Source organism: Mercenaria mercenaria, chromosome 8, assembly GCF_021730395.1.
Source record: "Mercenaria mercenaria strain notata chromosome 8, MADL_Memer_1, whole genome shotgun sequence".
NCBI lineage: Eukaryota > Metazoa > Mollusca > Bivalvia > Venerida > Veneridae > Mercenaria > Mercenaria mercenaria.
The window spans coordinates 24,899,016-24,911,687 of NC_069368.1; the positions used below are offsets into that span (position 1 = coordinate 24,899,016).

The 12,672-nt window shown below is 34.1% G+C and overlaps 1 long non-coding RNA gene across 1 annotated transcript; it reads left to right on the top strand.

Annotated features, from left to right (window-relative positions):
* The first annotated feature begins 4,861 nt into the window (after window positions 1-4,861).
* On the top strand, window positions 4,862-8,852 carry LOC123565817 (uncharacterized). Its single transcript, XR_006689247.2, has 3 exons — window positions 4,862-5,780; window positions 6,115-6,256; window positions 6,827-8,852. It is a non-coding gene; the product is annotated as an uncharacterized LOC123565817 (long non-coding RNA).
* Window positions 8,853-12,672: the final 3,820 nt, after the last annotated feature.

Below are 12,672 nucleotides of genomic sequence, written 5' to 3' on the forward strand. Positions count from 1 at the left end.
AGAAAATAAAACTCGGGCCGAGTTCACTCTGTGTTGCTAAAAAAGTCTCACTGTTGTTTTATGAATTCAAATAAATGTTATTGATAAAAGATGATACTGGGAACAGTTGGCATGTTTAACTTCCAGTGTTACAGAGTAATTTAAACATATTTTTGATGTTTGAGTATTAATCGTTAGTAGATCAAAATGTTTTAAGAGCTTCCCTAAATTTGGACCGATTTTAAGATTAATGTTACCCGTAAAGCAGAAAAAGGTAGAATATCTTACCCTTTCTCATGCCCAGCTTAATTTTCCCTCGTGCGTATCTGGGTCGCCAGCATTTGCGTTATGAATTGTTTTTATTTTTTTAAAATACTTAAATATAACTTGCCTAGATCTACCTGCATATTAATAAAAAGACATATCTTAGATGATAGCGCTTTGAACATTCTCATGAACAGAATACGGACAAGATTCCCGATTTCCGGGATAAACCAATTGACATAGTGGAAGAAACACTGGTATTTATAGTTCCGAATTTAATAGCGGATATCAGTTACTTGATATTTTTGTCATGAAGTTTGTCTTGATAACTTTGTCATTTAATTTTTTTTTATAACATTCTAAAATAAATACTGAATACACAAATCGTCGGCCGGCGTCAAAAATCTCGTTTCTTAACTTTTAGGATACACAAAGCAATCCTTTTTTCATGACAATACTTGCTTTAAGTAAAATTAGCCTTATCGGTTAGGCCTGTACTTAAATTATCGCACATATACGAGATTTTAGCATGACATAATCGTAATAAATTGAAATGTACGTGAAAACAACCCGATATCTTAACGTCTGTTTTGAATTAAGATTTAAAAATTGTCACTACGACATTTTTGCAGAACTTTCATTAGCTAATTTCTTAGTAACTACAATAAATTGGTTTATTTTCGGGATGTAATATAATAAATAATTATGAATATGTAAGTCAAGGTAGCCAGCTTTGATAAACTGTATTATAAAGGATCATTATTTTAGTTAAATAAATTACATCTCTTGTGATTAATTATTTAAGATCTTTTCGTGATTTACCTATTTATTTCGCCGTATTTACTCGCTCATATCATATCGGCCAATATTGTGTTTAGTTGTCAACAAATGATCAGAGTGTCTTTATCATCATCCGCATGTTTATAGCTTCCTAAAATAATGTCTTTAATAAAGTTTTGTAGTTTGTTACATGTTGAAAATCATTTTTGATAGAAGATGTCAATTATCGGCGGTCATTTAGAATTAGGTCTTTTGATATGTAATTATCTTACAATACAATTGCCTTAGAATAAAGAGTTCATCATTTTGTTCAAACAAACAATAAGAACCAATCAGGCTAAGATTATTGACTTATGTTCATGTATGATATGTAGATATAGAGCTGGCTACCTAGACCTTTAGACTAAAGGTTCCGGTAGAACCGGCTACCTAGCCACTGCCAAATTGAAAACTGAGGATCTTTCATAGTATCAATAGAGGTCTGAAAGTTCATTATTATGATAGTAACTGTTATGCCTAAGTTCTTGCAAAAATATTACTCATCTGTGTTTTATAACTTGCTTTCCTTATATTATATAAAGATTGCCCTCTTTTTGAAATCATTGAGAGATAATAAAATCTGGAAAGTAGATCCCTCGGAAGCACCGAGAACAATGCAAACAGTGCCGGAAAATTGTAGACTCGGTTTGACTGAGTCTGTTCATGAGCAGTAATGGAAAATGCAACACTGCCCACGCCCCCTAGCACCGGCTTAAGCAGTATTCAATCTTCAAATCTAAATGAATTGAAATCAATGATCCCAAAGGACCAGAAAATATAACAACACTGAGATGAAGTCGGGGCGACTTTTAACACCCGCTGTTGTGAAGTAAATAAAACACGGATTACCACTGTATGTGTAATGTTGGTTCGTAAATGTGACTTTAGATACATATGTTTTATAGTTCTATTCAGTCTATAATTCATGAAGGTCGACATATCTACCAAAAAAAAATTCATATTAATGCATGTACAAAACTTATCCTTCATATTCAAAAGAACCCGATTACGTACAACCTCGTAACCTGTTTGCATGGGTATCAGGAAGGCGGTACACGATGTTGAAAGTTGAGACTTTGATGATGAAAAGCCGAACCTACAATGATAAAAGTCCAAAATACAATGATGAAAAGTCGAATGTATGATGGTGAATACTCGAATCTACGATGATGAAAACTCGAAACTACGATAGTGGAAAGTCGAAACTAAGATGCTAAAAAGTCGAAACCGCGAAACCACGATGGTGAAAGTACGAAATGATTTCGACTTTCAGCATCATAGTTTCGTGGTTTCGACTTTTAAACATCGTAGTCTCGTTCTGACGTTGCTTCGAGCTCACATACGTTATGAGGCGATGACCCTACCGGAACACCGTGCGTAGACATCATGCGCGGATCCAGCCATTTTTCTCAAGTGGTGTTCCGACCGAACCCTTACCATGGCAAACATGTGTCTGTTTATATTTAATAATTTGAGGTTATTTATGTGGATGTTAGCCGTTTACAAATAAAGAGTTGTCAATAAGTATTTGTTGAACAGGCTAAAAGAGGAAATAGCGGGGCATACTCCCCCTGAATATTTTGAAATTCAGCGTTTCATTTCCTGCATTCTGGGACGTTTTAGAAGCATTTAATAACATCTTTTCCATTGCCATTGTATATACAATATACCCCATATTTTCACATTTTTATGAGCTCACCTGTTAAATTAAAAGGTAGAATTATTCGTATCTTTGAGATAATTAACATAAATATGAATTAGCGCTCTACGTGAAGCAGCCCTATACACTTTGAATGCGGTCCCTAATGTTGCCTTTTCGAAAAATCATTATCTTTCCTTCTTCTCTTTTTTCCTTTTTTTTTAGGATTTTCCAAGGGGTCCGTACTACCGGACCCTCCCCGTCTGGATCCGCGCATAGTTGAGCTTACCTGGACCGCGCATAGTTAAGCTTACCCTTTTTACCATAAAAACAAAATTTCGGCTCCATTTACACAATTTGGCAAAATTATTTTTTTTTCGAAATTGTGACTTTAGAGCGGTATTTACACAGGACAAAAAATTTGACAATATTAAAACTATAGAATTATAAATTCTTTTCAACTTTCAAAAACCCTTAGAGATGTTTAAATGATGTAGATCTACATTCTAAATCGATCTGGCTCTATAGCATTTGACCCGCGATTCACGCTCTGAACATTACGGATTTATAGTTGGCAGGGGCGTAGCTGGCTTTTTCGTCCTGAACAAAAGTTTGTGCATAAAAAATCTGAACCACGGGAAGACGTAGCCATATGCCTTTGCTTTTTTATCGTTAAATTTGTTTTATCAGTTGTCACAAGTTCAAACGAAGATGGAATGCAGACGGAGAGAACTTTGCTTTGCTTTGCTTTAAGTCACGATCTAGTATCTCAGATGTGAAGCCGTTGATCCAATCTTATTTTTAAATACACTTCATGTGTGTGTGTGTGTTTTTTTGTTTGTTTTTTTTTTTCATTACGTTTCCTTAAAAACTCTTTCGATTTCGCTAATGCACGGGATCCCTCTCACATGCAGTCGACAAAATTTTGCCTCTTTGCCTCACAGGATCTCTCTTAACTCCCTTTACGCGGCACGGGAACCCTCTCTGACACAATTTTCTATCAGCACCGGCGCCCTCTCAATTTAACTTCAATGTTAGAATTATGAGATTGTATTCATATTTTTTAAAAGTTGCACAATAATGCAGACTTACAAGTGTGGCCCCTCTTTGTATCAAATCAAATTATACAAATTCTAGTTTAAGTGATTTAAGGATCATTCTAATATTTTTAACATTTTCTTTTTATAAACATAGAAGGATTTTACCGTGTAGTGTTTTGCCGATTAAAACATGTTTCACAAAATGACCTTCTTTTGGTAATGCGTCCTTTTACGCCTAAAAAGGATTCCAGATTGAAATCCCTTCAATAGAAATAGATTTTAGTTTTGCCTGCTTTGTGGGCAAATAAAACTTTTTTTCCGTTCATATGCGTCGTAATTAGGCCCTAATCATCTCTCTTATCTCATTGGTCAGGACAAGGCGGACCCGATGATGCCATTTTCAAATTTGGTGCCAAAATATCTAGTGCAGGGTTAAAAAGCGCTTATGAAATATTAACTACAAGCTGCAAGCAATGTCTATTTTCCGACATTAACAAAGTTGCAGGGCGATATTTTGCGGGGCCGTGGTATACGAGCGAGATAATAGTTAAACTACTGGTATCTGTTTTTATCAATCATGGAAATAAAATTAATAAGCTCTAATTACATGTTCAATACGGATTTTTAGATTATCATAAGCACCTATAGCCTTACCCCACTTACCATTCCATTTTTATTGCTTATTTAGCATTTTTATTTTTCGTTTTCTCGGATATCTGCAGACCCAGGCCTGCCGTGCCTTATAGTTCTAAGCGTACGCCACTGATTAGATGAACAGTACTTAAGGTATTAGAACACTAATAGTAATGTTTACAAAATGGCCTTTGCTTGGTATATTCTGAAAGGTAACCGTGTTTTGCACTATTTTGCAATTTTTAAACAACTTTCACCGTGCCGTTTTTTATAAATTGTGTACAACTTATGGTATCTCCTCAGACTCAAGTACAGACAAATTTCAAAGTGATAGCCACTATCCAAAACCTTTGCAGAGAACTCATTTTACCGTTAGTTTTAACAAAAGAAACACCAAACTATTGGTAAACAATTATAAAACACAAAATAAAAATGTCAATATCATTTCTTCTATGTTGCCTCAAGTAAACGGATTTAATGAGACAGAATTCATACTTCAACATTTAAAAAATAAGGTCGGATGCTGTGTTTCTGTTTTGAATTTTTCTTACTCCATTTAAAAATAACCTTAGGGCAGACGTAAAACCTACCTAAATTTCTTCCACAATATATAATCTAAGAGTGAAAGCAAAATAGATAACTTTCACCATGTGTAACTCAATATTTTTAAAGATGTGTAACTCTACCCCTTCTGTTTAAGTAGTAAATTCACTTTGAACACCAAGAAATCGCTTATAAGATTCATTTTTTCCATTTTTGTACAAGAAATCAATAATAAGCCTTGAAAGAAGTAAAAACTAATTAGAAAAAAAGGAAAATAAGGGGGGAAAAATTTGGTCCCAGTAGGGCTTGAACCTACGCCCCCCTAAGAGTTGCTGTCAAAGTAGGTTTATGGAAGGAATTGAATACTCTTCAAAAAGGAGGTTCTCTATTAGTGATCTAATACCTTAAGGCAAGTCTACTGTGACGTCATTCAGTTTTATGTCATTTGTGATGTCACTTTCAAATCGGACGCGATAGAAAAGTGTAGTGTGTTTTCAAAGCAGTAGTTTTATGGAAATTAATTTTGGAAAGGGTGATATATCGAGGATAATTCTTTGAAATACATTCAATGGGAAGGAAGGATTTTTAAATCGTAGAATACAGGTTATTTTTTGAGCCATGCGTATGAAAAATGGTGTAGAGTCTAATCAACGCATTGTTTCATATGTATGGTGCAATTGGTGCCTGAATATCATCTAGAGTGCCGGAGCCACTTACTGAGTGTAATTGTTCGACATAGAACAAAAATGAAGTTGTATTCCGATTGGACGGTGGAAAAATAAACTGGGAATTGATAATTTGTAGAAATCTAAACCGGACCTTGGGATACAGCATACAGTTAACTTGGAATTTGAAAGTTGCATGTGAGTAAATTTGTCTTCCTTGCATTTGAAATTTGTTTTGAATATACGAACTGTTCAGTCTGTTGAGCTTTCAAGGTATTTCAGTTCAAAACGACGATTATTCATTTTTAAATCCATTTTGAGTGGCTCCCCAATTAATTCACGTGAACATTCATGTTCTCCTCCTTTTTAGAGAGTAAACGCCAATGGCGGCCGATTTTTTACAACAGTGAGCTGCCGTTGGAAAAATATATGTGGCATTAATTTAGCAATTCGAGTACTTAGAGAAAAATCCTTGAAATTCTCGAGGGTGACTTTTTTGTAGTTTAACTAACGCTATTTACTTTACCGATAGCTGCTCCAGTTTTGTCACCGTGCATCCAAGTTGATGTTAACCGATGGGATGGGACAGACTGACATGTTGACAGAAGTGAAAGATGGTCTGATGGTACAATGATGTACAAATGATACTCTTTAACAAGTTTAACATGTCAAAGGTAAAATAATGCCAGTTATTAAAATTACATTCCCATAAACATTTGTTTCACATGAGACCAAGGGTCAAGTATGATATATAAACTTTACACTTACAAAAAGAAGTTATACAGTACCAAATAATTACAGACTTAGGAATGTAACTTTCCAAATATCTTACATTTTCCTCCTGAAATTAATTAAAAAGGTAAACACACTTCTATTGTTATAAGCTTAAAAAGGTGAATGTAAGATTATATAACTTATGAAATGTCAAGTATAAGGTGTGTTATTTTCAAAGTATTTAAGATATAGAATAAAATATAGCCTGCCATCATAATATTCTAAAATACATAGTGTGTCATACGTATATTTTAGGTCAAATAGTAAGGTCAAGTGAGTGACTTAGGGTCACTGTTGGCTTCTTCATATATTCTACTAAAATGGGTCTTATGCATAAGATATGTTGAAGTTTTATTAATCCAGTAACACTTTTATTCTACCTGTTATTCAGAAATATACATATTTTGAATATTAAAGAGCTACAGACACCTCGAATACAGAGTTACTACATTATACATTTCTTTCTTCAGATATATACCTGTGAAATCTTCAGTGTCACCGTTCATCTATTGTTCAAGATCAGTGTCTGCAGCTTGCGCAGTTTAGTATAGAGGAACCTTCTGAATCAATTTTGTTACATATTTGCTGTTATTGTAGGACGCATATGTAGAGAGCAACAAGTCCTGTCCAACTGTGCATGTAAATGTGATTCAGAAACTTTGAGAATATGTAAACATTACACTGTTATAATTTTCAAAATACTGTGTCTTCGACTTGTAGTGTATCAGTACTGTTTTGTCTCAGTTTATAGCACAGTATGTTCACAAATCAAACTTAAGATCTTAGTTATCATTATTATTAAAATCATTAATTATTTGTATGGTGACAAAATTTAATGTCATGCAATACCACAGTAAAACGTTTGATAATTTTCGTTTTTAAAGTTGTAAGTTTGAAGTTGGCATAAATTGTTTTTCTCCTTCATTAATCTAAAAAGTGATTGGTCATTATAATTGCAATATCATTTTAGTGTGACAAAGTTTATATTGAACTGAAATGCTAATGTAAATTTTTGAACTATTCAATGCATTTTCTTCAGTCTTAAAACATTTGTTTATCGTACATGTCATGGCCCATAACTCCTCCATATTACTTGTGTTTTGTCCTTTTTCGTTTCTCTGAAGGATAGGTAGAGGTATTGCACATCCATTTTTTAGCATCCTGATTTTGTAAAGTGTTGTATGTAAGGTTTTATCTCGGAATTATGTCTCATCAAAAGGTGGGGAGAGGTATTGTTTATGCCTTCTCGTCTATCCGCATTAAGCCTGTCTGGCTTTAAGAGGACAAGTTGCTGGCCAGATTTTGATAAAACTTCACAGGAATGATCAGTACCAAGCATAGTGTTGTGCATATCGATTGCACGTTTCGTTTCGATGCACTAAATTGCAGCCAGAGCTAAAAGTAGAAAAATCTTGTCGGCTTTCACAGGTCAAAACTACTTAACAGATTTTGATGAAACTTCACAGGAGTGATCTGTATCAAGTATATTTTTGCATATCAGCGACACTTTCCATTTTGCTGCACAAAATAGCCGCCATAGCATAAAGGTATACATAGGTGGGAGACATGTTTTGTCATAAAAATACCTAAAACACCTTCCACTTTGTTAATGAAAAATGTATTAAACTTCTTACAATGGCAAACTGTAATAATCTGACACTAAATGCACTAGTTACATAACTGCATTTGGCTTTTTTCATAATTATTGCCCCTTTCTTACCATAGCAATATTTTGTGTAACATGTTACCTCATTAAGCATCATAAGATCAGAAAGTTCTATGACTCAGAAATGTTGGCCCTTTTGTACTTGTCATGAGTATGTTTTCAGTATTTTATATTGTCATTACTTTTTGTTGTGCGAGTTTACGGAAATGAAGACTTAGTTGTCCAAATGGTGTGCCTGTGCCTGTCCTGATTTGTTTGTCTGGACAATATATTATTAATTAGTCTTCACGAAACTTTGCAGGTTAATTTCCTTAAGTTCCCTGTCAACTTTGATAGTGGCATGGTTACTTTAAAAGTGATGTCAGCACTGTACTAGTCAAACGTTTTGTATTTCAGATTTTATATCACATTACAGGCTACTGGTCTTTAGCAGCCTTCATAAAACTTATAAAAAAACTCATAAAAGTTTCCAATAATATTATGTTGTATTTTGATTTGAACTGGCATTATTCAAACATTAAGAAGTAGTATTACAAGGCAACATTTGACCTCTTTTCCAGTACTTTTTGATTTTCTCTGTTACTATGAAGTTGCCTTTTCCTAGAAATTGGTTGGCTTATTTTTTATGATCTTATGTTTTTAATGAATTGTAGCTATATGTTCTTTTTCTCATGAAAATGTCCATTTTTATATAATTCATATTTTTTACTGTCAACAAAGTGCAATACCACATACTTATCACTTTATTAACATACTTGTACTATTTTCATAAAACATTATATAAATCATTATATTTCATATAAACAGAATTAAATAAATATTTAAGAACATCAGTGTTTTCTTTGATTGCTACATGAAACAGACCATAAGTCAATTTAGGGTCAATTCTGACACTTTATATGCAAATTGATAAGGGAAATAACTAGTACTGTCTTAAGTAACCAATATTTAGTTACACAGTTACCTTCCCTTTACACAGGTAGGACTATTTGTTGTTGATCATCTTTTGAACATTATTCCATTACTGATGACAGAACATTGAAAATAAAAGTTGTTGTATCATGCAATGGCATCATATATGACAATATTTACTTTTTTATTTCATTTTTTAAATATTCTTTAAATTAGGTACAATGCCTATATCCTATGTTCACGAGGCTGAACCTATATTTACGGTCGTAAACCCATGTTCACGGTCATAAACCCAAGTTTACGGTCGTTAACATCACGCTCGTAAACCCAAGTTTACGCTCGTAAATATAGGTTCACGCTCGTAAACTTAAGATAACGACCGAAATTCATAGTTCAATCTAGAAACCTAGTTTATCGAACGTAAACCTGGGTTCACGAGCGTAAACTATGGTTTACACCAGATATCTTATGTTTTCGCTCGAAAATGTAGGTTAGTATTTGAAAAACCTAGTCTTACATTCGAAAAACCTAGTTTATCGATCGTTAATCCTAGTTCCCAGGGTTCACGTAATTATTGGACAATTGGCGTGCCATACACGCTGGTCTAATTAGTCGATACTATCATCAAAATGTATTTGCAGAAGAAACACAAAGCGTTTTATATTTTTACATTTATTTACATCATCACAAAAGACACACATTCAACACTGAAAATAAGAAGCAATCAATAGCACGTTCAATACACAATACAATTTTATACATTATAATATACATGTCAACACTGAAAAAGAAAAAGAAGCAATTTATAGCATAGTCAATACACAATACAATTATATACATTATTATACATATGCCAACTCTTGGAAGCAATAGAACATACACATTCAATACACAATGCAATATGGAGTCTGGCGTAGCGTGCTCTGTGTAACCTCGTCTAGATGACCTCGTCAGTAGATGGGCCGATACAAGCCTGATTCGGAGATCTACCGTCTCTGCCTCTGTGCGAAGGCACAAGCAGGTAGAACCCCGAATCAGCCCGGCCAGCACGGGTGTTGATTCGTCTGTGCCACCCTGAAAGTAAACAGAAATACTAATGTTACATTTATCGTTATTTAATACATAAGTTAACATTCAACATAAACTTGCTTACAAACAATTTATGGAAAGCCGTTGGAATTTGCTCTGAAGGAAGGTATGGCAGACTCAGCAATTTCAGTAAGAACCTGCACTTGTATTCTTTTTCAAGGTAGGCAGTGGCGAGACCCACGGACTGGATTTTACGGTAAATCCGCTGATTCCAATGAAACACACATCCTTTCAAAACACACCCCGGAAAAACTTAATGCCTGCCAGGCAGCTGAAAATGTAATAGAAATTAATATATTTCTACATGAATAATGATTGTATTATGTATTAAATGTTATATGAAAGTTGTATAATAGTTGTCTAATGAAAGTTATTTAAGTATTATAGAATCGTATAATTATTTCACATTATATAATATCGATTTTTCTACTTACCAGCTTCAAAGTCCAGCATGAACCATTCAACCTGCGGGCGTTCAAGCCTACTACGTAGACTGGTCAGCACCTGAAAATAGAAAAGAATATTTTAGTTAGTAAAAATATACTGTAACCTAGTTAGAAATGCTGTTTATTATTTTATTTTAAAACGAAGCCAATAAAGATCTGTTATGTTTCTATATATATTTTATAAAAGTAATATATATACATATATAAAGGAAAGTCAAGCTTGTATCATAAGAACATCCGATTATGTATGTAGTTTCTGTTTGATATTAAATGCAAAATGAATGTTAGTTTGTACAAACCTCGAAAGCCCAACGTAGTTGGATCCTTTGGTCGGAGATTCTGCCGATGAAGATTGGCGGCCCTGATTAGAAGATCTGGTTCCGGTAGAGCGACGTCATCTGCCGATATCAGATTCTTCATCACGGTCTCCACAATATCACCGGCAGGACGGAAAACATTTTCCCGAGCAACTTGCTTCACCTGCAATGAAAAAAGAAATTGCGAAATAAACGTGTTTAGAGTTAAGTACAATTTGAATATAAATAAACCTTTTTCAATAAAAATTAAGTAACTATCATTGAATAAACGATTTTTCCATGACCATCCTGTTAATTATAGCCGCATTACGTTAAGTAATTGAATGAATACTGAATATACCTATGTTAATAAAAAAATATATCTTCGCTGCTATTGTCACCTTCTTCAGAGCGCCAGGCTCAGCGGGATGCTGGTGTCCATTCAGACTAGGCGTGAATATGTCCCCGTACTGCTTCAAACTTGCCATACACTTGAAGTTCTTGTTGCGTATGCTGCATGTCCAGTATACGCGACCATCTTTAACATTCTGAAATGAAAATAACATAGTTATAGATACACAGATGTAAAATGTTACAGGAATGTTACAGGATACCAACTGAAAACTGATATTATAAATGATCTAACTATATTGATATATAGCTATAAACTTGAAAGTATAAAAATGCATTGTTTTTATTAAGAGAAATAATAATACACTTACCCTTCGTGTATATGTATAACCATCACTACTGACCAGTTTCCACTACGTTGAAGGTAACTGGGACATCATCTGGAATTGAATCGTGAAGGGAGCGATCTCTTAAGGATTCATCCAGATGTGGCACCGGTTGACTGAAGGATCTTCCGCTGACGCCGAAGGACCTGTGGAATATATTTGCAATATTTATTATTACTATTATTATTATCATTATTATTATTATCATTATTATTATGCAAAGAAGAAACGTACACACATGCTCATCGGGCGCACGGGAAAATGTGATCTGCAGTCTAAATATGCACAATTCACTGAAATGTCCGAAGGCCCATATACATGTATAATATATTGTTAGATAACATCCTTTTAGTTCGTATTTTAATTCATACTAGTTTCTAATTTAAAATTCGTAATAAATAATTTAACTAGCATGTCTTCGATGAAGGTGCTCTGTAGGTCCATCTCCGGCATGGAAGAGTGTGCGCTGTCTCGAATTACGTAAGTAGCATTGAGCAGTTCACGGACTGGGGATGTTGATCTGCTGCGAACAGGTGGGATGCTGAGATCGGCGTCGATCTGAAAATACAGGATACATTTGTTATATATTTGTATATCAATTATATGTATCTACAGGTCATTTGTAAAATTTAAATATACTTAAATCTCAAGAAAGACCATTGTTCTAATATTGCTAAAGAACCTACATTGAGATAAAAGAGCAAGGATACTTTAGAATGCAAGTCACCTAGGTTCAAATGCCAGGTTTTTGCCTCATGACATACAGACACTAAATAGAAATGTTAGTCGCATAATGGCGGACACAAATAGTCCTCAGTTTGTTTGTTTTTTTTTTTGCTCTGTAGAGCTATTTTCCTTATTTTCTTTGTATTTTTTTTTGGCTAAAATCACATGACAGATCTATGCTTGACATGTAGGTAACGCTTCTCATTTACTATATAAATTAAGTATGACGGACCGGTGATTTGACGAAACCACTGTAATTCGTCACGAGACAGCTCTTGTTATTTTTGCCTGCCTTTGAATTTTTATGAGACACTTTGTTACAATCTTCTAATATATTCTTTACAATATCTGTTAACTACTGTCTAAAACAATCGACTATGGTAAACAAAACATGGATAGGTTGCAGTCTAAGGTTGATGTTTAGTCAATGTTTTAGACAAATCC